Raw genomic sequence first — 27,445 nt, forward strand, 5'->3', positions numbered from 1 at the left:
CCTCCATACATGCACATATCGGCACAACTTCATTAGAGAGCAGAGGACGCACTCCGACTCGAGTGTCACTCTGTTGAGGGCTTCCAACAGCTCTGCGTGATGTCCCCCCACCTTCTGCTGACCTTGCATGATGAGCTGGAAGGCTGAATCCAGAGGCTCGTCATCTGACTCAGACCTCACAGATGCTTCTTCCCCAGCAGCCCTCTGAGTACCAGGGGGCTCGGCTGAACCTGCCTCCACCTGCTGGGACACGTGTCCGTGCAGTTACCACCAGATTCTGAACCCGAGCCTGCTCTAGATCTAAGTCTCACTGAGGCGTGTGTCTCTGCGCTGGTGGACAGTGTGGCAAAGTGCTGTGATGGGTCTTCCAGGCTGCTTATTTCCAGCTCTACAATGGAGGAGGTGTCCTCTTTGATAGAGGTGTGGAGATGGATGGAGCTGAGGGACTGGCTGGCTGAGGGTGTCAGTCACTTTGCAGAGTCCTCTGAAGTAGGGATAATTAGTGCATGGGGGCAGAATCCAAAGCAGGGGAGAGAGCTCTCAAATTTGCAATAAGAGAAGGATGATGATGTGCAGGATCCTTACGTGGGTTTTCACCATCGACCTCACCATTGCTGCAGGCACGGTCCACGTCCTCACCAGGCAGCGTGATGGCATGCTCCTCAAAGTGTGTGAGGGGCCTAATGTGGGCCACTCCATCCTTGGTCTGGGACCTCTCCCTGCTATTGTCTGCTAGCTTCTCCCGCATGAAAAGACATGGAGAGAATGTGAGCAGGGTACAAGGGACTGCATAGAACGTTTATGTGGTATGCAGTGCCATGGAGAGGATGAGGACATGTGCTCCAGAGGAAATGAGCCTGAGGGAGATGTGAGGGTGCGTGTGAGAGTTTGTGGTGTTGTACCTTGAGGTGTGAGATCCCTGTGGATGTGTGATGGGTTTGTGAACATGTGGGTTGAGAGTGATGAGAGGAAAAACCATTCATTCTCTTCTTTTGCAGGGCATTGGCACTAACCACCACTGCCACAGCCTCCCATGCTGGATTGGTGACCTTGCTTACTGGTCTTCTTCCAGAGCTGGGGTAGAGAACTTTGCAATGGGCCTCTGCTGCAAGCAGTAGGCGCTCGAGGGAGGCACTGCTAAATCTGGGGACAGAATGTTTCCTCCCTTTGGCAGCCATCAGTTCCCAGCAGCTTCCTATCCCTTGAAGAGTGCTAGCTCTGTGCAGAAGTGCCCTTTAAATATGGTGCCTCATTTACTGAAGGCCTGAGGTGACGGCAGATTTAGTGAATCAGAGGCCACCCACCAGCGAACCCTGTGTGTTTCTCAGGAATGCACAATGAATGAGGCGGGAATGGGACAATATGGCGTGAAAAGCCATATTGCGGCCAGCAGGTAAGACATCCTTTTTCCCGCCTGCTACCACACTTAGTGCAAATCTGTGACAATTCTGCCTTAAGTTTCTTGGTTACCAGGCTCTGGTAACATGATGGCATGGTGACAGATGCTTTTTCAATTGCCTGGCAAAGCTATTTTTTCTATACATTTCCCCTGTTTTTCCTGATAAGTAGATGTTTACTGAATATTGAAAGGGAGGAAGTTGATGGTTTCATGGTAGTATTCAGATAACCGACATAGCCATGGTTTGCAATGTTGTTGAATTTACTGGTGCAAGAAATAGTGATACTCTCAACAATGAAGCATTTAATTCTCAACCTACTGCAACAGGATGCTACCCGCTTTATGAGCATCTTAACCTTATGTCCTGCAGGTTATCAGGAAAAACCTACAAGGTGAGGGCCTTTCAACAGAAACTGCCGACATCATGCTATCTGCCTGGAGGCTATTGATTAGGAAATAGTACATTACTTACAACAAGCAATGGGTGGGTTTTTGCAGTGTACGACAAATTAATCCACTGCAAGCACCTGTGAAAAATGTTTTGAAATTTTAACCTCATTATTCCACAGACTGAGGTATAGTGCCATGAATACTGCAAAGTCAGCTTTGTCTTCTTTTGTTATATTGCCAGATGGGGACATGTTGGGCTTATATCCACTAGTCACTTGTTTTATGAGAGGTGTGTATAAACTCAAACCACTAGTGGCATTTTTAAAACCATGTGGGATGTGAAGCCTGTGCTAGACTACCACTGAAAGCTTTCACCTGTTTTATCACTCACTTTTCAAGAATTGTCGATGAAAACATATATGTAGTTGCTTCAGTGTCTACACAGAGTCAACAGACCAACATCAAGCAATATGCAAAAAATGCTTACGTCTTTTATTTTTCAACTGAATGATCTTTTGAAGCAGAACAAACTAGGGAAAATGGATTGCCAATTTGTGCTGAGGGCATACGCATCAGACCCATGTTTATATGTCTACAAATATCTGCAAGACATTTGCTTCATACTGAAGACCTTCGAAACAGTGAGAAATATCTCGATGAGTTTCAGAAGACCGCACAAAATAGTGACAACAGACACTATAGCTACATGGGTATGTCACATCATGATCAAAGCTGGAATTAATGTCAAGGTATACAAACCTCATTCAACAAGAATGGCAGTTGTATCTAAAGTTAATTTAGCAATGATCCCAGTAGTGAACATTATGCGACACATAGGATGGAACAGTGAAAAAACTTTACATTCTACAACAGGCCCATGAAGACACTGTGAACACATTTGCAACAGTACTTTTGCAGGTCTAGAAAGTACAATAGTGCCCGCTTTAATTAAGGGACTGTTCTACATGTGCTTGGAGTTGCAACAAATAAACAGGTGAAACAGAGTTTTGGCTTTATTGTTGCTGTTTTTAGATGTTCAACAATCAATGGGTTGCATTAACAGTGTTACAGGAACTGCAAATTTGACTTGGTCTGTTATCCCTTGAGGTGGCATTGTGAGGCCAGAGTTGGCTTTGAAAATCTCACATTATTTCAAATTATCAGACTTTTAATTCCAGATTTTTTTTTAATGGAATTCAATTTTTACCATCTGCTGTGGTGGGATTTGAACCCAGGTGCCCAGAGCATTACCCTGGATCTCTGGAATACTAGCCAGTGATTATGCCACTGCCTCCCTCCAATGATCTTCATTTTATGAGGTAGGTGGAGTAAGAGATAATGTGGCCCCATCCCTCCTTTGACTTTTCATACAATTTTAAGCTGACATGGAATTGCATTGAACTACATAACAGGTTCTATATTTTCACATATATTTCATTACAGATTGTGTGCCACTCTTCACTACCAAGTACAAAAAGAAATTCAATAGTGGGCACTGATAAAAGTGGGGGCAGGGTTTACAAATTCTAAGAATGGCTGCGCATGCGCGATTGGCATTTCACATCATCTCGCCCTTCAGCTACCTCATAAAAGGAAGATCCAACATTGAACAGGTAATCATTTAATCTTTTCGCTTTATTCCCTAATGTGTGATGAATCACACTTCATTGCAATATTTAAACCAGATGCATTTTGATAAACGTGTCCACACAGCAGCAAAGACCTGATGGCAGCAACAGCCTGGAGTAGCAGGTTGTTCACATCAGAACAGAGGGGCTACAGTGCAGGTATGTTACTTTAACATGCCAATGACTCAAACACCTTTGACTGTACAACCACAAGTTAATGAATGTCATGCAAAAGTGTAACTGGCTCCACATTCCATTTGTACATTCTAAACATCTTTCTTCCTAAGTTAAGCTGCGCATTGCAGCATTTGAGAAACCTAATAAAGTAGCATGTATGTAACAAAATTATACCAGATGTTGAAAAAAATGTAAAAGCTAACAGATCAAGACCACATAATTCAATCCAAACTCATTAAATTGAGCTACTCTCCATTGCATGCCTTTTCAAACCAAAAAACAGCCTGAATATGGACATTCCTGGGAAGGTGGCACTTGGTGCTTTGAAAGCAGAAGTATATATAAGGCAGCATTTGATGATCACTACTCCAAAGATCCTCAGCGATTTCTGAAAGGAACATCATAGTACGCTTGTCCAAGGAAGTGCTCTCATCTTTTTAATTGTCAAATTTCCCAAAACTCATTTAAAATAAATGCCAAATCATTCAATCTAGTTCTCATGCCAGAACATCAAATCAGACTTCATTAGTCCTACATGCCCATCCATGTTTTAAGTATCTGCCTGGAGAGGTGAGCATGAAATAAGTGCACATTTTTCCTATGTGGCTCTAATTTCTATGAACAACAAAGCACCAAATAAGTGCACATTCTTCATTATACAGCAAACTGCAAATGAACTAAAGTCAGTTTATTCTTTCCTAATACTATGGATAATATGTTTCCTGGGTGACTAAATATGCCTTTATTTCTGCTTTTCTAGTGCTTCTTCAGATGCAATCTGAGGACTAGTATGAGAACTGGTTAGTTGCTCCTGTGTTTTAAGAGGCTCATGGGACTGAAGTGGCCATCTTTTCAAGGTTATTTGCTCCTGGCAGAGAGCTACTGATAGTTGCATCCTTGTGACCCACTGATCAGCAGGCTGACTGGTCTAATGTCAGCTACCAGGGCCCAAGGGCGGAATCGTCTGTGTCTGCTGGCGTCGGGCATGTTCGGTGGTATGAGCGGACAATATAGCAAGAAGGTCAAAAATCGGTTCCACGACATTGTGAAACCAGTTTGCTCAGCCCATCGATGGCAGGCCACGTTTCTCGCCATTGGATGTCAGGAACTTTATTGTAGTACGTCAGCATATCACTATAAGGCTAGTCCGCCGGACACAACTCCCGCCCCCCCCACCACTGGATCGTCTGCCCACATCGACGTGATTGCACGCAGACATGTTTCACAGAAGTATATAAAAGGCATGCACTTGGCGAGCTGCACTTTGAGGGGAACTCAGAGGTGAATGCACAGTAATGTTGTGGAGTGCTTGTAAGGGAAACCTGTTGGGTTTCAAGGTTGAGGGGCGAGGGGGCAAAAGGTGCCCTGCGGCTGAGGCAACTTTGGGGGTGGTGGAAAAGTCTGCCCTGCAGTTGAATCGACTTTGGGGGTGGGAGCAAATGCTGTCCTGCACAAGTACCTGTGAGCTGGGCAAGGGAAGCAGCCAAGCATTAGGGACACCTCATATAAAGTGAGGCTCCTTTGCAGCTGAGACAGTTCAGGTGCAGCCACATTGATATGATTGAAGTCAGGCCTCTAGCTTATCTGCCCACTCAAGCAATGCAGCGGCATCAAAGTGTCACCAAATGCTCCAGAGCCTTTCACCCCTTGGGCACAGACTGCAAACTAATGAGCATTTTAGTGGATTGCAGGACAGTTGGGCGACTGGGCACGTTGTACAATCTCCTTGCTAAAGCTGGCCATGGAGCCTGATGGAGGCACTCAAAGCCCCTTGCAATGTCATCATTCGGGTTTGAACCAATCTCCCCCATGGTTCACTGTAACAGTGCAGCTTTGCAGACTTTTGTTAGGAGAATGCCTGCACCTGAGCTGACAGCACAGCAAGCAGTCAAATGGGCAAAGCTGACACCAATTGGTCAGGTGGAGGAAGTTGAGGTTTCGGGCAGCCATGCGGTGTACTAAACTCTGGCCATCCAAGTAGTGGCCAGCACTCTCCGGGATGCGTTAAGGGGGCCTTTAGGCTTAACCAAGGGAGGTTCTTAGTACACCCATGCTAACCCACATGTCTCGTTCTTTCATCCTACATTAGGACCATGGGCCTGGTGAACTAGCTATGTGCCTCATGGCAACAAAGGCAACAGAGAAGAAAGCAATAGGCACCTTAATGCACAGAGGGAGGAGCAGCACCGTCTGGAGGGAGAGGCAGCTGGGGCTCCCACATATGCCACTGGAGAGCCACAACAAGCCATCGCTGGTCAGCACCTAGCTAGACCTATAGATGCCGCCTTTCATTTTTTTTCCCCAATCATGGGCATCACTGGCTAGGCCAGCATTTATTGCCCATCCCTAATTGCCATTGTTCAATGGACATGTAGGAGTCATCCACATTGCTGTGGGTCTAGAGGCTAGACCAGGTGAGGACAGCAGGTTTATTTCCTGTGAACCAGAACAGATGGGTTTTTACAACAATCGACAATGGTTTCATTGTCATCATTGGACTTTTAATTCCAGATTTTTACTGAATTCGAATTCCACCATCTGCCATGGCAGGATTCAAACCCAGGTCCCCAGAGCATTACGTTGGGTCTCTGGATTACTAGTCCAGTGAAAATACCACTACGCTATTGAATACCACTGCGCCATTCCTGCAGATGACCGAGAACCAATGTCGCTGAAGACTGCACATGTCCAGGAAACTGGTCAGTCACATCTGCCAGCTATTGCAGGATTTGGCGTCATGTGAACGTGGAGGGCATCCACTGCCAGTGGTTGTTAGAGTGACAGTGGCGCCCAATTTCTACATCAGTGGCTTGTTTCAGGGCTCCACAGGTGATTTCTGTGGAAGTTCACAAGCCTCCAACCACAAATGCATCCATGAGGTCATGGATTCCATTTTCGCAAGGGCACACAACTTTATGCATTTCGCCCAGGATGCAACAGTGATTGGATTTGCCCAGATCTCGGGTTTCCCACAGGTGCAGGGTGCCATCGACTGCACTCACGTGATGCTCAGATCTCTGTCGCAACACATGGTCAACTATGTCAACTGCAAGGGATTCCATTTGCTGAATGTGCAGCTGGTATGCGGCCATCACAAAAGCATCCTGCAGGTCTGCGCATGGTTTCCAGGGAATGTGCATGACTCCTACATTCTGATGATCCCTAACGTCTCCCAGGGTCCACAGAGACTGCAGGGATGACTCCTTGGGGACAAGGGCTCCCCGCAGAGGACGTGGCTAATGACACCAATGCGGTGGCCTCAGACTGCAGCAGATTGAAGGCTCATGCTACAACTTGCAACTTGATGGACCAAATCATTGGGATGCTGAAAATGATATTCTGGTGCCTGGACCAGAATGCTGGAGGCCTGCAATATAGTCCTTTACAACCTGGTGCTGCAAAGGGGAGAGGAGCTGGCTGAGGAGGAGATGCAGGAGCTGGAGGTCTCCTCCGACGAGGAGGACATTGATGGTGATGAGGGTGAAGAGGTCCACGATGGCAAAAATTATGTCGATGAGGCCCTTGCACTGGCCAGACAAGGCAGGTGCATCTGAGAGGTCTTCATAGCTGCCAGATTTGTGGAGGATGACAACGACATACAGTGAGAAGACACCATAAGGTCCTTACACTGCATCCATGAATGTTTGACTCCAGCCCGCCTAATGGCATGGCAGATACCCTCTGTAATAAAGCTTCTGTCATGGAGATGCAGTGGAAGCCCTAATAGTCGCTCGATTGCAGGAAGATGATGAAGACATGCATTGAGTGTTATGATCACAGCTGATGTTACCCCTGAATAAGCCTGATCCCAGAGTGCAACCCAGCTTGATAGATCCTAACTTTTAATTGTTTGCTTAGATACGTGAAGAGTAGCGACTGAACAGTCACAGGAGTCAGCTGATGAACTTTAACAAAAGAATAAAACGTTTATTAAACCAGAAAAGATTAACTATATTACAATACTCCTTCACCCACAAGTAAGGATAACACAAGTTACAAAAGCTATCTTATACTTTAATGTTCACCGTAAGTACACACTCCATAGAAACCAATTGGCAATCCGTAGTCAGGCACACCACTCTCTGAAACAAAGTGACAAATGCCATCTCAATCAGATGCTATGGATCTCTCATCAACTTCCCCCAGGTGCTTGTCACACTGTGAGCCAACCAATCTTAGCAAATTCCTGTATGGGCTGCTGCTGCACACCCTTCACTTTCATGCCCTCGCCCACTGCCCGGACATACCCTGGCATGCCTTGTTGCCATCCAGTGGTAGAGGTCCCCAGTGGGGGGGGGGGGGCCCTCTCTGGGTGTGTCCCCCAACTCTCCATTGGGGACCTGGGTTGGAGGGTGTTGCACGCAGCAGTTCCATTCAATTGTAGGATGTGTTGGCTCACTGACTCCTAAGATGCTTGTGTTTTTTTGCAACCTTGTGGGCCATGCATATGTTAGTTATTGTAGGCTGCCAGCCCTTTTTGGTTTCTTGAAAAACCTTTTGCTTTTGTTTTTGCACTTCAGCCCCACGCTCCTGATCTATGGGCACCCAGTGCGGAGGGGAGCCAGGACGGAGGAAGACCTCCTCATGAACTGGCTCCTGGCCTGACCAAATTGGCCATTAACAGGTCTAGGCCATAGGTGATCGAGGGGGTTGTCCGACCCAACTGTCTGCACCTCTTCCGGGGCCAAGTTCGCGAGTTGATATCGCTGAAGAGGGAGCACGTGGTATCCCACCCACAATAACAAACATAACTTACTTAAACTATCTCTATTTCCTAACGTGAGGACACTTCATATATCTTCACATAGCCTCTGAGAATGTCTGACTCCTGTCTGGCTGAGGGCAGTTCTCTTGCGCTCTGTGATCAGGGTCATATCATAAAGACGCAGCCATTAAACTTTAAAAGCACCTGATCCTTTGGCTGCCTTCAGCACCTGAGCACTTTAGGAGCACAGTGTCACTGACAGGCTCGTATCTTGTTGGCCCACATTTTCAGCCGGAGATTTGGGGGCCAAAGAGCCGGTGCCAGGCTGCTTGCTGCTCCTTAATGTGCGCCTAGGGGTTGCAGTGCTTCATTTTGTGAACATGTATGCTCCCCTGGGCATGAAGCAGCAAGCGAGCTTCTTTGAGGAAGTGTCCACTCATCTTGGCTTCATCAATGTGGGCGAGTGCATTGTCTAGGTATGAGTAAGTTGAGGGACCTAGTCGGGTCCTTCGACTTGGTGGATGTCTGGCGACATCTCCATCCTGACTCCAGCATTTCATTTCATGTCAGCTGGAGTTGGAGCATCCACGCTCGACCGCCTTTACTTTTCCGAGGCTATCATGTCCTGCATTCCATTGGCTTCTGTGCAGCAGGAGCCATGCTCAGAGCGTCTGGTGTGGGCAGAACTCACTCCTGTGCTTGGATGGGATCTGCATGCTAGTATTTCAACAACCTGCTGCTGGAGGTTAAGTGGTTCCTGGACTTGTTCTGTCATTTCTGGGCTGGCTGGAGAAGGAAGCAGGGAGGCTTCCCATCTTTGAGGCTATGATGGGACATGTGCAAGGCTCACGTCCGCGTCTTCTTTCAGGAGTACGTGAGAAAGAGACAAAGAGGCGGAAATCCAGGGTTGAGGAGTTGGAGAAGAGGTGCTCGACCTGGAGGCATGAACCAAGAGCCTGATGTGGACCCCGCCCTGCGGCTGGCGTATGAAGAGAAGAAAGGCGCGCTGCAGGACCTGCAACTCGTCAGGTCCCATGGCGGGTACGTTAGGTCACGGATCCAGTTCCAGGAGATGATGCAGCTCCCCTTTCTTATGCTCGCTGGAAAAAAATGCACGGGGTCCGTCAGCAGCTCCTTGGACTGCTGGCCAACGACAGATCCCTTGTCTTGGATCCGAAGGACATCAGGGCCATTGCCAGAGTTAACTACATAGCTCTGTTCTCTCCGGATCCGTCCAGCGAGGATGCTTGCAGAGTTTTGTGGGAGGACCTGCCTACAGTTGGCCCGGAGGGTGCCGGAAAGCTTAACTACCCTATAAGTCTGGGGGAGCTTACTCTCCAGGGCAAGTCCCCACGACTGCATGGGCTGACTGTGGAGTTCTTCACGGCGTTCTGTGTCTTCCTGGGGAACGACTACGCGGGGCTCCTGGGGGAGAGTATCGAGACTGGGGCGATGCTGCTCTCGTGGCACAAGGCCCTCATTGCCCTACTACCTCAGAGGGGGGATCTCCACCATCTTAAGAACTGGCATCCGGTCTCCCTCTTCAACATGGATTACAAGATCTTTGGCAGGGAAATGTCTTCTAGCCTTGGCACCATGCTGGTCCACATGATCCACTCTAACCAGTCCTACACGGTCCGAGGCCGTACCACTTTTGATAATATCCACCTAGTCTGGGATATTATCCACTTTTCCCAGACGGCTGTGTGTTGAGTGCCTTGCTGTCTCTTGACCAGGAGAAGGCATTCGACAGGGTGGATCACAAATATTTATTCAGCACTCTTCGAGCATTCAGGTTTGGAATGCATTACATCACCTGGATCTAACTTCTGTATGCTGCCGCAGAGTGTCTAGTTAAGGTTAACGGGCCCCTGTTGGTGCCCCTTCACTTTGGGAGAGGAGTGCATCAGGGCTGCCCCCTGTCTGGCCAACTGTATTCCATCTGCATGGAGCCTTTCCTGCACTTCTTGCGGAAAAGGTTGACGGGATTGCTTCTGCGTGGGCTGGGCATTGGGGTAGTCCTCTCGATTTACACTGATGACATGCTCCTCATGTTCACTGACTCGGCTGACCTGCGGAGAATGCGCTGGGGGATCTGATCTGCCATGTCCTGGACTCCTAATCGGTAAGTGGCAGATGTACCCCCAACCTGAGGAGCTCAGGCCTTTCACCTGGTGCAGGACCAGTCTCCTCTACTTGGGGGTCCACCTCTGCCTTGGCCGAGAATCCTGGCCGGTGAACTGGCAAGAGCTGGAGACCAAAGTCACCACTTGCCTGCAGCACTGGACAGGACTGCTCCGAGTGCTGTCTCACCAGGGTCATGTGCTGGTCATATTCCAACTGATTGCCGCCATATTTTCGTACCAGCTGGTCACTTTGACCTCTCCCCCAGATTTTGTCACAAAAATCCGGAGAATGCTCATCGATTTCTACTGTTCGCAGGGACAAAAGGCTGCACCAGGTCACTGCTGAGGTCTTGAGTCTCCCGTTTAGGGAGGGCAGTCAGGCGCTGGTTTGTATATGCACCCAGGTGTTGACTTTCCACCTTCAAGTCCTGAAGCGATACCTTTACGTTGAGCATCCTCCGAGATGGTGTGCCCAGTGATGTATTTTTCCCGCCAGGTGCAAGGCCTGAATTATGACGTGCAGCTCCTGTTTGTAGACCTGAGGGCCCTTTGTGGCTCCTTGCAGGCATTTTCCATCGTTTACCAAGACCTAATCAAAGTCTGGAACATGGTTGCCTCATGCCGCAGCTCTCTGCCATCAGGAGTAGCGGCTGTCATCAGAAAGCCGTTGCTCAGGAATCCACACCTCTGCCACTTTCGGCGGTCAGCGGAATGGAGGCTGCCAGGGTGACCAGGATTGGTGACGTGCTGGATGATGGAGGAGTGGGCTGGATGATTCCACAGGAGTCAGCGCAGCGTGCATCGGTGGACATCCGGCTCATGGCCAATGACATCCATGACCTTAGGGCAGTTGTGCTCAGCCCCGACATCATTCTGGGTCTCGAGGTGGCGCAGGTGCACGGTGGTCTTTCATCCGAGCATATCCCTTTTTGGACGGAATTCCACATTGGCCCCAAATCCCGAACCCGCTGTGGGAGCCAGAGCCCTACAACCTGTGTTGTCTTGTGGAAATGCCCTCCATGCCCTTTAGCATGGCATGGAGGGGATTCCTGTATGGGTTGCTGCTGCACACCCTTTACTTCCTTGCCCTTGCCCGTTGCCTGGACACACCCTGGCGTGTCTTGTTGCTGTCTGGCGGCAGAGGTCCCCAGAGTCGGGCCTCACTTGATAGAGCACCGCCAACCTCACTGTCAGCACAGGAAAGGTCCAGATCTTCACCAGCCAACTGATGGTTCTGTTTTTAAAGTCTGTGAGGACCTTGATTTCAGGCATTCCTCCACTAGCAAGCGGCCTCTCTCTCTTGTGTGCCAGCTTGTCCTGCATATATAGAAATTGAGAGGTTGTAAACAGGACACCTGCCAGGCCAGATGATGAGTATGCCTGGCATGTGTAAGTGGTGAGTGGTCCCACGGACAGGATGAGGACAATGAAGGTGTATGTGAGAGAGTGAATGGTGATGTCCCTTGAACTGGCTGTGAATGAGGACCCTGTAGATGTGTGATGGGTTTGTGAGTGTGTGAGTTGAGAGAGATAAGAAGAATAGCTTACCCCAGCGGAACGGAGGACATCATTCATCCTCTTGCAGCACTGCATGGCTGTCCTCTTTTGCAAGACATTGACGCTGACCACTGCTGCCACTGCCTCCCAAGCCGGATTAGTGAGGATGCTGCCCATCCTGCCACGAGAGTATGGGTAAACTCATCACAGCAAGCCACCACTGCATCCATAAGGAACTCGAGGGATGCATCATTGAACCTGGCGGTTGCAGTCTTTTTACCTTTCTGGGCCATGTCAACTTTGCAGCAGTCATAGGCTGGAAGCTCTGAGAGATGTGCGTGTGGCTGCACTTTAAATATGGCGCCCAGCGTGATGAAGCGGAGAGGTGATGGTACGGCAGGCAAATGAGAGCTCACTGCCATGGAAGCAGCATGTTTCCCAGGAATGCATAATTAATACAGTGGGTTTGGAATGATATGGCATGAAAAGCTGCCATTGCAGCTAGCAAGTAAAACATTGTGTTTTACCCATCCACTACTGCTCTTAGTGCAAATCAGGGACGATTCCACCCTCAGTCTTCAGAGGCAGCAACGTGCAACCCAGTCCCCATGGTCTGAAAACCAATACAGAGGTTGGTGTCTAATCTGTTCCTTACTGCCACCAGAACTGCACTCTGGTTGCCTGTGGAGGCTAGTGCTGCTGCAGCTGGATTTCTGGTCACTAGGTGGGAAGCTGCAACAGATTCCAATGCAATTGTCACACTCTTGTCAATTTCTGCAACAAAAAAAAAATCCCTGATGTTCCCAGAAATTATGACTTAAAGTCAAATCACAACTGCCAGTGCTGCACAGCTTTGGAAACCATGCCTATACATAAATGTGACATTTGTCAAACGTGTTTATTTTCAGGCCCATGACGGATGATTTCAAAGCTATAGGTGGCCCTCTTGTCAGCCTCCGCTGAATGATGGTATATCCTCATCAAATCCCCCCCTCTTCTGGTTTCAGTGGGTTATGTGAATTAGCTGGTACCGTTGACATTATCTAACTTCCCCCATCTGAAAATATCTGACCTAGCCCCTAGAAGAGAAAGAGCAAATGATGCAGGGGTTGTGATCAAGGAAGCAGAAGGACATGGAGAAGACCTCTTTGTTCTTGATTCTCAGGCGCACATCCTGCTTCAAGGCTCATACACATCGATCTGGCCTCCTGTTAAAATTGACTCCATGAAGTAAGATCCTGAGTTACCAAGTAGAGTCGAATGGGTTACTTATGCAGCTATAAATTTTAGACCACAAACAATACATTGGTGTTCTTGGTGCAAAGGAGGAAAAGAGTACAGCAGCTCGTGTATAATCTTGCCTGCCTTTGCCAGATCATCGAACTACTTGTAGCACTACTCTGCAATTTCAGGGGTGAGAGAGATGGCATTGCCACCTCCATCTCCTCTTCTGAATCCCATCTGGAAAAGTTAATAGGTTGGTCTCATAAAATTGCATGTTTTTCTTTTCTGCCTCTTTGCAATGCCCTTCTAGCTTCTTTTACAATGTCTACTAATCTACCAATGGAAGATATTCTGTAAAAGTGCCACAAAATCAATCAAACTCTCTCAGCTGAGCACTTTTGCTACTTGCCTGCTCCAAAGCCACGCTTATAGAATTTTCAGCCAGGCTTGCCCTTTTAATGGGTTTGCTCCAATTGTCAGGTACCTCCCTGGTAGATTCCTCATTTTATGTGAGATTTGCAGCACAAAACCATCAATGAATACATAAATGAGCTAACCCTACAAATTACAGCTGAGAGGCTATGGGTGTACACACGCCCCAGTTCACAAGTGCAATACTGGAGTCATTATTCCCTTAGATCTTTGGGTCCATAGTATGGGGTTAGTCTTCTTCATTTAATAGAATCCTTTGTGTTTCAGGACTGTGAATTATCAGGGCACATCTGTCCTGTTTAACTACTCAGTTGCCTCTACTGATACTGCAGTGATTATCCTGCTGGGATAATTCAGCATTGCTGGGATTTCATGGCCAGGCAATGGTGGGCTCCAAACTTAGCAGTGGGAACCCTTGGGGTGTATGTATGCAAATTAGATGAACGTCAATATATGAAGCTGGATCAGAGTTCTGCTGGTGGTTGGCCAACCTTCATTGCATTAAATCTTATTCGACTGGTACCATGATCTGTGGAGTGAAAAAGATCAGATGATGCAGCACTTACAGGGGATCATTAAATCATGAATAATATTAAAATTATTTTATTTTCAAGAGTAAGAGATCTAGGATCTTATAACTAAAATGTGTGTATTTGTTGTGTAATAATAGTTTTAGCTCAATTTGAATTGTATTAATGTTACAGAGCATAATGATTACCTTTTTCCGTCTTTTTAGAGTAATGTTTTCTACATTTGTTTCCTTGTCACAGATGTAGTGATGTAAAACACTCACAAGTTACTTTTCATATGTCAGTCCGTGCTAAAGATAACAGACGTGTTATGAGATCCTCACTACTGCTGAGGCTGTTTGTTAAAAATTTATCTTGGCACTAAGACAGCACAAAAACAACAAGTAATGCACCTATTTCCTGAACAAATAGTACAGCTGACAAAACTTCAGGGCGTGACAGTTGAGGGATTGCCAAGTCGTTCGATAAGCACAACACTATTGCAAGAAATCAGAGATGTTATCCACTGGTAGCTATGATGCATTGTGTGAATTCATGTCTGTCATGTAATTTTTAACAGACAATGGTTCAAGTGATGGCATCTTCATCATATGGTAATTAGCCAAAAAAAGCACAACAGCAAGTTCATGTTTGGAAACACATCACTGATTCCCTCAGTCTCCTCATTGGAGAAGAGCACATATTTTCAGCTAAGATGGAACAAAATCAATGAACCACTACTTACTAGTTGATTGATAATACCATTTTTTATCATTGCACATTTAATGACATTTCACTTTATAGATTCTCTGGCATGCTGATCATTGATATGAGAAGAATATTTATCAGAAACTGAACAGCAAACAGATTTTTCCTCTAATATTACCTTGAAATAATTTTATGACTGACACAATTCCACCAAATAACCAAGGTATTGCTGCAGATCTGAATCAATCAATTTATCTATCTATGTATTAACTACATGTATGTCCTGTGTGCACTAGGCATGGTGATCAGCTTTGGACTTTATCTAGCAATCAGAATGGCTGCATAACAAGCTCAGTTAGCTTTCAAGCACTGATATTACATTGCCAGGACACATTACGGTTTTTGCAATATTAATAATGTTTTGATTGCTGAAGATATATTATTTTAAAATGTTGCTAATTTTTTATTCACTATAATACGGGACAACATTATTCAGATGTAGCTCAAAAGAATATCACAGCAAGGAATTTGCAAACGTGAAGTTTTTTTTAAACACATATGCCTCATTTGAATTCAAAGCAGCATCTGGTTATTTAAAGGCTGCCACGGCTGGTACTTCAGTAAATGCATTTCCCCATGCTCAGTTAGCACGCACTGCATTACCATTTAGATAAAAGCTGACAGAATAAATACCCAGAATTTTTTTTTAAATCTACTTTTTGATTAAAAATGTGACAACCTAAGGCACAGAATTTGCCATAAAATTAATAAATAAAACCATTTCTGTAATCTATAATTAAAAGCCAAATTTAATGTGTTCAGAAAGATATAGAGCCTGACAAATAAGCTATCTGGTCTCGGATTACTCCAAACCTTAGCAACAGAAGTTAATTTATTTCCCGTTAGTTAACTTAAAAAAACAATTTATTTTGCTAAAAAATATCTCATTCTCTAATGTCACCTTTGCAATCAGTATCTCTTGCTGTCCAGTTAATAATGCTATCTTGAACAAAGCTTTAAAATATTTTTATGGAAGTGAGATGACATGTTACAGTTAATTCATCTTTAAATGTCAGACATCTAAAGACTAATAATTTGACAATCAAGGATCCAGCAAGGCCAGAGACATGGAGGATCTGCAAATCTTAATCAGCAGAGCCTTATTAAATTAACCTTCAAAAGCCTCCCGTCTGACACTTGGCCAAGCTGATATCCTGGCCAGAAGGTGGGACCACAAACAAGCAGCAGGAGGTCGCAACCAAGGAGCAGGAGACTGCAGCTGGGGACTTGTTGGGATAGTCAATGACAGTTAATAGAGGCTGAAGGCTTTGAGACACAATTGGGCTGATGGGGTGAAAGGCTTTGGCTGTGATTGGAGGAGCAAGGTGGTGGGGGCTGGTACAGAGATTGGGTTTCTCAAACCTCTCCTGCCCCTCAGCTGTGGGGGATGGAGGTTGGGGTTAAAATTGAGGCCATGTTTTATAATCTTTATTACCCAGCCCTTAAGGTTTTAGTTCTTTCAACAACATTCTTTCAAAAAACCCCTTCACAGCTGAAAGATTTTACTCCCGTACACTTACAAAGCTGCTTCAGAACCAGGCAGACAAATTAATTAAAACAAGCAATAATAAATTTATGTTCTCCTGATAATATGCTCCCAGTGTACTAAAATGAGCCTGTCTTATATTATTGATTTGAAATAAATTACAATGGAGGTCTACAGTTCTTTTTTCAACATAGAGGTTAATATGGGCAGTGGTTTATATGAAATGTAATAGGAACCAGAAAATAAATAAGAGGGAATAAATATGCCATCCCCGAGAAGGTGACATTTACTAAGCTTCTGGCATTATCCGCTATTTTATCAACCTTAATTAGAAGAGATAACCCGTGCCCCTCATGGGATAAAATATGCAGTGTATAGGCTGAAATTTGATCTTCTGGTCACCTTGACTAAACAGCCATCTGTCTATTCCAGCACAATTTTTGTTAGAACAAAGATGTTTCTAATTTAATAAATCATATCCAGTTAGATCAGACAGCATTCTGCCCACTGACAACTAGCAATATAAGCAAATAGAAGCTGCACCTGGAGCAAACAACTGTGATAACTACAAAATACTAATCATAGTTAGAATTAGGATATAAACCATCCAAATCTATAACCTACAAATCTACAACAATCTGGTTTAAACAACCATTTTGCCTCCTATGCAAAGGAGGCAAACATTGCAACATCTTCACCTTCCCCAAGTTTCAGTTATTATTTTGCCTGCATGTGTGACATGCAAAGAAAAAAATAGTGAACTAGTTGCAAATAGTGACATCAGTGTTTTGCTAACAATAACAGACTTTACTGCAATAAGTTAAGAATTAAGCTGCCTCTTCACAAAATAAATATACTTTATCACTGCCACATTCCTAAATCTTTACCCTTCAATGATTTTCTTTTTAAAATACTGATTTTCTATTCAAAACACTTTATTTCTTCTAACTGATATTTGAAAGATTAAATAGCTCAAATATGATATTCACTGGTATTCACTGAACTATAAGTACTGAAATATCTGTCAGCTCAGCATTGCATCTCCATTTGCATGATTGTCAGACATCGATTCAAATTACTGTCCTACCCTATAGCTCTTACAAAGACTGGACCTGTAGATGTGATATCACAATGACTGACAGAAATGTCAATATTTTGTATCCTGTACATTTCTAATATATTACAATGTGAGCTCAAACAGATTAATTTATACATGGTAAGAGAAAACAATTATGGCATTAGAGATTTGATAAAAATGTTTTGAAAAGGAGATGCAGCACCTCCAATTGCTCCATCCTCCTCTCTTGTTGATCTTCTCAATCAATGTGCCTGCTGGGGTCCATTGTCCCAAACTTTTAAAGTCCCATGCACCCTCCCCACCTCATTAAACTCTATCTACAATCACCACCACTCTTCACATTTCCTTCCAGAATGTCAGTTGACTTGCAAACTTGCTATATTTTGTCTTTCATGGACTATTCCATTGATTTTGACTTAACTTGGTTCCTGGGAGATCGCAATTGTCTCTTAGGGAAGCCTCCACCTGGCTATACTTTCCACTATCCACCACTGAGACTTTTATAGTGGTGGTGTGGCCTTATCACCAAATTACATCAAGCTCTCTCCCTAACTCCACTTTTACCTTCTCCTTTTGGCACCTCACCTTGTTCCACATCACACACCTCCTGTAAAATCTTCATTATTTACCTTACCTGAAGTTTCTCATCAAGTCATCCTCACTCTTTTAAAGTCTTCAATTTTACCTTTAGATTCCGTAAATAAAACATCCTGAACTTTACTTTTACCGGTTTGGAAACAATTTTCGCCATTAAACTGACATTGAAATAGGACCTTGAATTATAGGTTATACTGTTAAGACTAATAAGTACCAGCACTGAGCCAGCAAGAGATTCCAAGACAAACAACTCTACTTATTCATACATGTGTGAACCCATTCTGCACGTGCATGCATGCTAATAACATGTGTGCATTTGTGCAATTTTGCTCATGCTCACAAGTTGGCATTTGTGTTGGCAGATGTGGTACTCTGTGGGCACACAACATTTTGTAACACTCTGTGGTAAATTAAAACAAGGATGCCTCAGGTACAAAAATGTTGATTTGTGAGGCCTCCCAATGACAAGGCTGACTGCCAGTGTGAAGCTCTGATGTTTGACACAGGAAAAGATAAGATTTGTGATGATGCAAGACATATTGTGATGGCTGCAATGACAAAAAAAGTTTTATGCACTGTGTTAAATCAACAGCGTTATACGTAAGCAACTTATTACAGTGGTACCAAAAGTTTGACAGAAACCAACATTGCACCATTTATTTCTTAGAAAAAGACCACAGTATCAATCTCAGCAATAAAGGCTTCTCAACATGACACCTAAATTAGGAAAATACTTGCAAGATAGTGAAGGAAGCAATTGCGTTTAACAATCGTAAATCAATTGTCCTAAGATAACTATGATTTATGAAGGGAAGGCGATACTGAAAAAAAATCTACTGACATTTCTTTAAGGTTGTAACAGAATTGGTGGAATGTGGCAGTGGTGGAGTTTATTTGCTTTTCATTTAAAAATAGATTGTTGCACAATAACTTTTGCCCATTTCCCCCTTCTTAAAGGGCATGTACATCCTTCAGTTGAAATGATCAGGCATGCAAACCACTCCCAAAACTCCACCAATGTTGATCTTTGAACCAACCTCAAGGTGTCCATGAATGGGCATGGAACAACTTTCTCCTTGATTTTCCTTATTCCATGGTGGGAGATGCCTGGGCTTTATCAGCTTAGTGCAGTAAATAATGATTCAATTCAAATGCTTAAAAGGAATTGAATCATTTTATGGGATGCAGCTCACTGAGCAAAACTACTTGAACTTGAAGTGGGCCGTGAACAATTGTGTTCTCCCGCAAGTATGCTAATATTTCTTTATGCGGACAACAAATAAAGCAATTAATTAAAAAAGGAAACTGATTAACTCCTGATGCAGAGAAAGCAGAAAGTGATGGCAGCAGAAATCTGCAAATGGTCCGGATGGGACATCAAACAAGATCTGGATACAGGGAGCTGAATGGACTTAATATCCTTTTCTCAGTCGTCTATTCTTAGGTTGTTAAGGTGTGCAGGATGTAACTTAAGCATACATGGTCTTAAATTAGCCTCAAATATGCACTCAATTGGTGCATACATGAATGTACCCATAATTGCCAGTAGATGACCAAAATTGTGACAGAATTGTAAACATTTTGAATTCAAAGCTCAGATCTGCGATGGCATTGATTTTGGTACTTTGGAAAACGAATGTGGTAAAAATTAACAGGGGTACATTTCCAACGACTTCCAGTGCAACATTGAGCGGTCCATGGGTATGCCAGAATCACACACAATGGACAGATCATGACTTTAGACAGCATCTGGTACCCAATCTGCCACTTTGAACCTCCCTGCTTCTCTTAATAATCTCTCGTAAACACACACAGCTGAACATATGTTCAGCAGCACAAGGGACTCCCCCCACACCACCCCCTACCCCACTCCCCCCACACCACCTCCTACCCCACTCCCCCCACCATACACCAGCATTATGTAGAAGCATCACCAAATTCAATTTTCCAATGAGGTGCTTTGACTATCTATTTGCTGCTGCAGAGTTATGTTATTGGAAGAGTTGGCAGGAGTTCTTTCAGTCAGAAGTGCATAGTGCTGAAACTTTGGAAGGAGTGGTGTAGATTTGAAAGGCCACTGAGAGCAAATTGCTCAAAGTCATGGGGAGTTTTGTTGCAGTTCCCCTTGAATTGGAGCAGAGGCAGCAGAGAGAAGAAGCAGTTAACAGAGCAGAAGGTGGATTTTCAGAAGGAGACCTCACCCACCTTCAGAGAGCACTTCTGTGACAGCTGAGCTTCACTAAGAAGGTGGTTATAGAAGCATGTCGCCTCCTCCAACTGGACCTGCAGCTGCAGAGCAAGGTGAGGAAGGCGCTTTCAGTAGCTCTCAATTTCTATGCCAGCAGATTATTCCGGGCTGGAGCCAGCAACATATATCAATTCGCCATCCATCACACAAATCAGAGGTCACCGAGACACTGTACACCAGGAAAGAGGACTTAGTTATTTTCTCTTGAAGGAGAGAAAAGCAGGATGAACATGCACGGCTTTGCAAGGATAGCAGGCTTCCCCATGGTGTAGGGAGCTTTTGACTGCACACAAGTAGCTCAGGAGGTGCTGCATCTCAATGAAGAGATGAATCAGAACTGCAAAGGATTCCACTCCCTAAATGTTCAGTTGGTGTTTGATCATCATGTTGGTGAATAACTGTTATCCTGACAGCAAAGTCAATGCTTTCATTCTGTGCCAGTCACCTTCAAGCCACCACATCAAACTAGAGAGTGGGTCCTTGCTGAACATGAGGATAATGACTCCCATCCATACCCTGACCACATGTTGACAGCATCACTGGAATCTCAGCTATGTTGCAAATAGAAACATCATGGAGCAGACCATCTGCATCCAGAAGCAATGTTTCTGCTGCACAGACTACTTCTTGGAGGAGCCCCTCTAATTATTGTCAGAGTATGTCTCCTGATTCATAGTGGTTCCTCTGCAACTTTGAGTGCATTGTCTTTGTTCTGTCAACCACGTCAGAAGGTGAAAGAGGAAGAAGGAGGGAGAAGGCACCTGCAACATAATTCATCTGGCTGGGCTATTTGTGAGCCTCTCACCAGGCTTTGGTTCCCTTGAGAGTAGACAGCTTGTTCATGCACCATGGAGCCACTGCCACTCCCCTGAGGAGGCACCTCAGCAATCTAGTGATGACAGTGACTCACAATGTGCAGAACCCACCTCAATACTAGAGCTATGGACAGCATATTTGTGAGCTGGTAGATGTGAGTGTCAGATCAAGTGATGGTTTTTCTTTTCAGGGGTGTGCTCGTCCTCTGGGCCTCCTCCTCAGGCACCACTGGCTGGTAAGGTAGCAATTCTTAGATATCTGAAAACATAAATTTACATGGAGAGGGTTGGTGTGAAGGAAAGGTAGGGGGTTGGGTGGAAAGCAAGAGGTGCATGGTTACAGGTTACACTATCAACAGCTTGTATATCAGATTGCAGTATGAGGGTGAAGTGGGATTGACATAAAACCAGAACATACCATCATTTTAGATGGCTCCAGTGATACCAGTTGTCACGGCCTCAGTGACAGCATGCCAATAATGCTGAGTTCCATCTCCTGAAAAGGAGCTGAGGTATGTGGTCTTGCCTGTTATCCATTGGTTTGATGCTACTCCTCCTGTAATGTGCCATTTTGCCTGCAAGAAAGAGGGAAGAGTGTCAGTCATTGTGTTGCAATGCATTTGGGTGATGTGCTTGGCATTATTGAATAGCTAGAAGTTTATGTGGAAGCTGAGAGATGTGGGTGTGAGGCTCGCACTAGTGGAAAGTGTGTGAGAATGAGGTGGAGTATACGAATGTTAGTCTTAAGCTCTGATTACTAGAGATTGCTGATGGATAGTTCAGTGAGGAGTGCTGAGGGTGTGTCCTGCCCCACTGCCAACCCACTAGAGGTGGCAGCACAATGATACACAGTCAAGAGGAGTTGTCTTGGGAGTCCTCAGCATTGACTCTGGACCCCATGAAGTCTTGTGGTATCAGGTCAAATATAGGCAAAGAAATCTCCTGCTGATCATCTGTCATCCTATCTCAACTGATGAATTATTGCTCCTTCATTTTGAACACGACTTGAAAGAAGCACTGATGGTGGCATGGGTAAAGAATGTACTCTAGCTGGGTGAATTCAATGTCCATCACCAAGAGGCCTGGTAGCACCACTACTGACTGAGCTGGTCAAATCTTGAAGGACATAGTTGCCAGACCAGGCTAATGGCAGGTGGTGAGAGATCCAACACAAGGGAAAAGCTTACCTAACCGTAATCTCTCCAAATTACCATCTGTCCCTGACAGTATTGGTAGGATTGACCATTGCACAATTCTGTGGAATTAAGTTCTGTCTTCATACTGAGAATATCTTGTATTGTGTTGTATTGTATTGTGATACCACTACTGTGCTAAGTGAGATAGATTAAGAACAGATCTTAAAGCTGAGGCACCAGCAGCATTGTATTTCACCACAATGTCACCTAATGGCACCTATCCGCCACTGACATCATGCCAAGTGACCTGCCTTAGTTCAGTAAGGAGGGTAGAAGAACATAACAAAGCAGCACCACACATACCTGAAAATGAGATATCACCTGGTGAAGCTACACACAGGACTACATGCATACTAAATAGTGGAAGAAGCATGCAATACACAAGTGCTTCTCAAACATTTATGGTTGAAGGACATCATTTCAAATGGATTAGTAACACCACATTGTATATAATACTTATAATATGAAAGTGTTCCATGAAAAATGTGTCTTAATTTTTTTAAGAAAACAGGTATTTTACTTTTTGCTGCGCTCAGCATTCCTCTATGTGCACTCTCCTCCCTAGTGGGACAATCATCCCAATCTGCACTGCACATGTAGCAGCTGCACATCACTAACCATTCCAGCTCACATGTGTTCATATTATTTTGCTAATCCCCTGGAAAGTGTCCACAAGAGACACCATTTTGAGAATCAATGGTATACAGCATTATAGAGCTTTTATAAGCAATTGCACAATCAATGGGTCAACCCAAAGCTCATCAACGCCCATCGATGAATCCATGGTGGTGGACAATTAAAGAACTGGCAGGAAGCGGAGGTTCTATAAACATCCCCATTCTCAACTACAGTGGATCCAGCACATCAGCAACATCTTCACCCAGAACTGCCGAAAGGATGATCATTCTCGGACTCCTCCTGAGGTTTCCACCATCACAGATGCCAGTCTTCAGTCAATTCAATTTTTGGATGTTTTCAATTTAGAAGCTATGCATTATTTACACTTCCAGTACTCGACTCAATTTAAGTTAAGGCTTTAGTCTTAATTTCAATATAATCAAAGTCAATGAATATTTAATCAGCATTGCTTCCAGAAATTCTGTTGCACTATTAGCCTAATATTGACTGCTGCAGTGCTGACTGAACAGATTTTGGCTTAAATAAATAGCTATTTGAAATTTGATCATACTTGGTGGTATGGAATCAAAATTGCTCTAACAGAATTGTAATTGTTTGCATGCAAAAGCATGTACAACAGTAGATGATTTCTACATTTTATAACAGTTCATTCAAAAGCTGTCAGTAATGAACTTAGCAGATGGACTTCTATTTGAAAGAACTGAATTGCCAAAAAGAATGCAACTGTTATATTGAATAACCTGTCAGGAGAAAATCCAGCCTCTCATTCCGCTCGGGTACAGACAGAAAACTATTTTATTGCTGAATTAGGAACTGAAACTAATTTCTATGAGTAAAACCATAAACTACAACTGAGTTCTCTGAAATGGCATGTTTCTTACTAATTACTAATTTCTACTAATTAGTGCACAGGCATTTTTATATTTAACATATATATGTGTTTGTTTAAAAATGAAAGACTTTCAGAAATGTTTTTATAGGGATTTTGCCACTCCCGTAAGTTTAAAGCTAATATCAGTAATTGTGTACTTAAGTGGGCTGTTATCTTCGCACCATTGACAAAATAGCATGACAGTGGGAAGACATCAGGATGCCACCTGATTTCTTCCCACACCTTTTTGCCAGCTTTTCCTGCTCCCAGTCTGTCCCTAAAGGGCTGGTAAAATTCTGTTGCTCTTTCCATAGATGCATTTGCTCCCCCCTGCCCCCCACCATATCCTCAGCTGATGAATCAGTACCCCTCCTTGTTGAACATCCCTTGGAAAAGCACTGAGGGTGGCAAGGGTGCAGAATGGACTCTGGGTGGAGGACTTTAAAGTCCATCACCAAGAGTGGCTCGGTAGCACTACCACAGACCAAGCTGGCCGAGTCCTAAAGGGCATAGCTACTGGGTCTGTGGCAAGTTGGGAGGGAACCAACTAGAGGGAAAAACATCCTTGACCTCATCCTCACCAACCTGCCTGCCACAGATGCATCTGTCCATGACAGTATAGGTAGGAGTGACCACTGCATAGTCCTTGTGGAGGCAAAATCCCATCTTCACATTGAGGATACCCTACATTGTATTGAGTGGCACTACCACTGCGCTAAATGGGATAGATTTCGAACAGATCTAGCAACTCAAGACTGGGCATTCATGAGGCGTTGCGGGCCATCAGCAGCAGCAGAATTGTATTTGACCACAATCTGTAACCTCATGGCCTGGCATATCCCTCACTCCACCATTACCACCAAGCCAGGGGATCAACCCTGGTTCAATGAAGAGTGCAGGAGGGCATGCTAGGAACAGCATCAAGAACAGTGGCAGGAGTGTGTACCACCTACAAGGTGCACTGCAGAAACTCACCTTAGGCAGTACCTTCCAAGCCCACGACCGCTACCAACTAGAAGAACAAGGGCAGCAGATACATGGGAACACCACCAACTGGAAGTTCCCCTCTCAGCCACTCAGCATCCTGACTTGGAAATACATCGCCGTTCCTTCAGTGGTGCTGGGTCAAAATCCTGGAACTCCCTCCCTAACGGCACTGTGGCTGTACCTACACCACGGGGACTGCGGCAGTTCAGGAGGGCAGCTCAAGAGCAATTAGGGGTGGGAAATCAATGCTGGCCTAGCCAGCAATGCCCACACCTTTAAATGAATAAAAAAATCTGGCATTTTTGATTAAGAAACAATGTTGTGGAAGTTATCACAGTAATTTCTTTTCTCCAAAGGTTTTAGACAGATGACAGCTAAGAAGATTCCATCTGTATTTGAAAACACTGCCAACAACATAACTATCCCATTATTCAACTTCTCCTTTGCACTCAAACCCGGAGACACCCACTCGAGGGAGTACAGACAGTATCGATGATAAGATGATCCGGCAGGTCAAAAGGCACAAGCAAACAGAAAATATAAAATTGGAAGTGGGGCCTGGTTTAGTTAAGTGCAGGCATATGATGTGTCAGCTCATGGCCTAAGAACAGATGTTTGACAATCTTAGTAGTCTGCCATAAAGAGAAGGGTGTTAGCTGAACATCAAACATATATGGAGGTTTTATGTCACCTCTCCTAGGATATGCAGCAAATGACTAGAATGGCCCAACCTTATCCCTGTTTCAGCCTGTCTGCTGCTGAAACCCTCATTCATTCCTTAGATGACTATTCCAACAATATCCTGGCCAGTCTCCTATTCTTCACTGTTCATCAACTTGAGCTCATCCAAATCCAGGTGTTGAGCTGAAAATCTTTGTCACCCATCACCCATGCTCAACATGGTGGCTGAAAGATTGCAGGGGCAGTAGACTGGTGCAGAATGAACACATGGTGACTGCTGGCAGTGGGCATTCACCAGCATGATCTGCTGAGCAGATTCACATTCAATGAATGGTAACCTTCGGTTGTGATGCATCTCAGCATAAAGATGCACCACCTGCAAAGCTGTAATGTGGTGATCAGAACAGTACACAAAATTCCAGCTATGACCCAACCAGCCTTTTAAACAGTTCCATCATTACATTCCTGTTTTTGTATTCAGTACCTCATCCAGTAAAGGAAAGTATTCCATATGCTTTCTTGACCACTTGTCCACCTGTCTTGCCATTTTCAAGGACCTGTGGATATGCACTCCAAGGTCTTTCACTTCCTCAACCCCTCTCAATAGCTTCCCATTTATTGAGTATTCCCATGCTTTGTTTTTCCTCCCCAAATGCATTACCTCACACTTTTCCAGATTGAATTCCATTTGCCACTTCTCCATCCACTCAATCAAACCATTGATATCTTTCTGTAGTTGACAGCTATCCTCTTCACTATCAACTACATGGCCAATTCTTGTGTCATCCACATTTAAATCTAAATCATTAATATACACAACAAACAGCAAGGGCCCCAACATTGAGCCCTGTGGAACACCACTGGAAACCGTTTTCCATTTGTAAAACATCCATCGGCCATTACCCTTTGTTTCCTGTCACTGAACACTTTTGGATCCAACCTGTCACCTTCCCCCGTATCCTGTGAGATCTCACTTTCCTGACCAGTCTGCCATGTGGGACCTTGTCAAATGCCTTACTGAAATCCATATGGACAACTTCCACTGCACTACCCTCATCAATCTTCTTTGGTACTTTCTCAAAAAATTCTATTAAGTTAGTAAGACACGAAGTAGACAATTTAGCCCATTGCATCCCCCTGCAATTTTTTCCTCTTCAGGTAATGATGCAATTCTTTTTGAAAGGCATGATTGAATTTGCCTCCGCCACACTTTCAGGCATTGCATTTTAGATGCTAACCACTTGCTGCATAAAAAAAAGGTTTTTATATGTCACAGTTGCTTCTTATGCCAATCACCTTAAATTGGCTCTCGATCCTTCCAACAATGAGAAAGATTTCTCTCTACCCACTCTGTCCAGACCACTCAATATTGAATACCAAATCTCCTCATAACCTTCTCTTCTTCAAGAAGAACAATCCCAGCTTCTCCAATCTATCTGCATAACTGAAGTTCCTCATCCCTGGACCATTCTCATGAATCTTTTTTGCACTCTCTCTAATGCCTGAACATCCTTCCTAAAATGTTGTATCCAGAACCGAATGCAATACGCAATTTGAGGCCGAACCAGGGTTTCATACAGGTTTATCATAATTTCCTTGCTTTTGAACTCTATGTCCCTATCTTTAAAGCCCAGGATACTTTAGTTACAACACTCTCAACCTGCCCTGCCAGCTTCAATGATTTGTGTACATATACCACCAAGACCTTCTGCTCCTAAAGCCCCTTTTTAATTGGATACTTTATTTTATATTGTCTCTCCACGTTCTTCCTACCAAAATTATTCACTTCACATTTCTCTACATTAACTATCATCTGCCACTTGTCCGCTCATTCCACCAACCTGTCTATATACTTTTGAAGTTTATAACTATCCTTCTCAGAGTGTACAATGCTTCGAAGTCATGTGTGATCCGCAAATTTTAAAATTGTGCCCTGTACCCCCACGAACATACCACGAAGGGGTCCTAACACCGATCCATGGAGAACCCTAC

The 27,445-nt window shown here is 44.5% G+C and overlaps 1 protein-coding gene and 1 pseudogene across 1 annotated transcript in view; both read right to left on the minus strand.

Annotated features, from left to right (window-relative positions):
* The window catches only part of agbl4 (AGBL carboxypeptidase 4), a 1,082,368-nt gene that overhangs the window by 237,321 nt on the left and 817,602 nt on the right, over positions 1-27,445 (minus strand). The window lies entirely within an intron of this gene.
* Positions 3,490-3,670, minus strand: LOC121289508 (annotated as a pseudogene).

This window comes from Carcharodon carcharias, chromosome 16 (genome assembly GCF_017639515.1).
Source record: "Carcharodon carcharias isolate sCarCar2 chromosome 16, sCarCar2.pri, whole genome shotgun sequence".
Classification (NCBI taxonomy): domain Eukaryota; kingdom Metazoa; phylum Chordata; class Chondrichthyes; order Lamniformes; family Lamnidae; genus Carcharodon; species Carcharodon carcharias.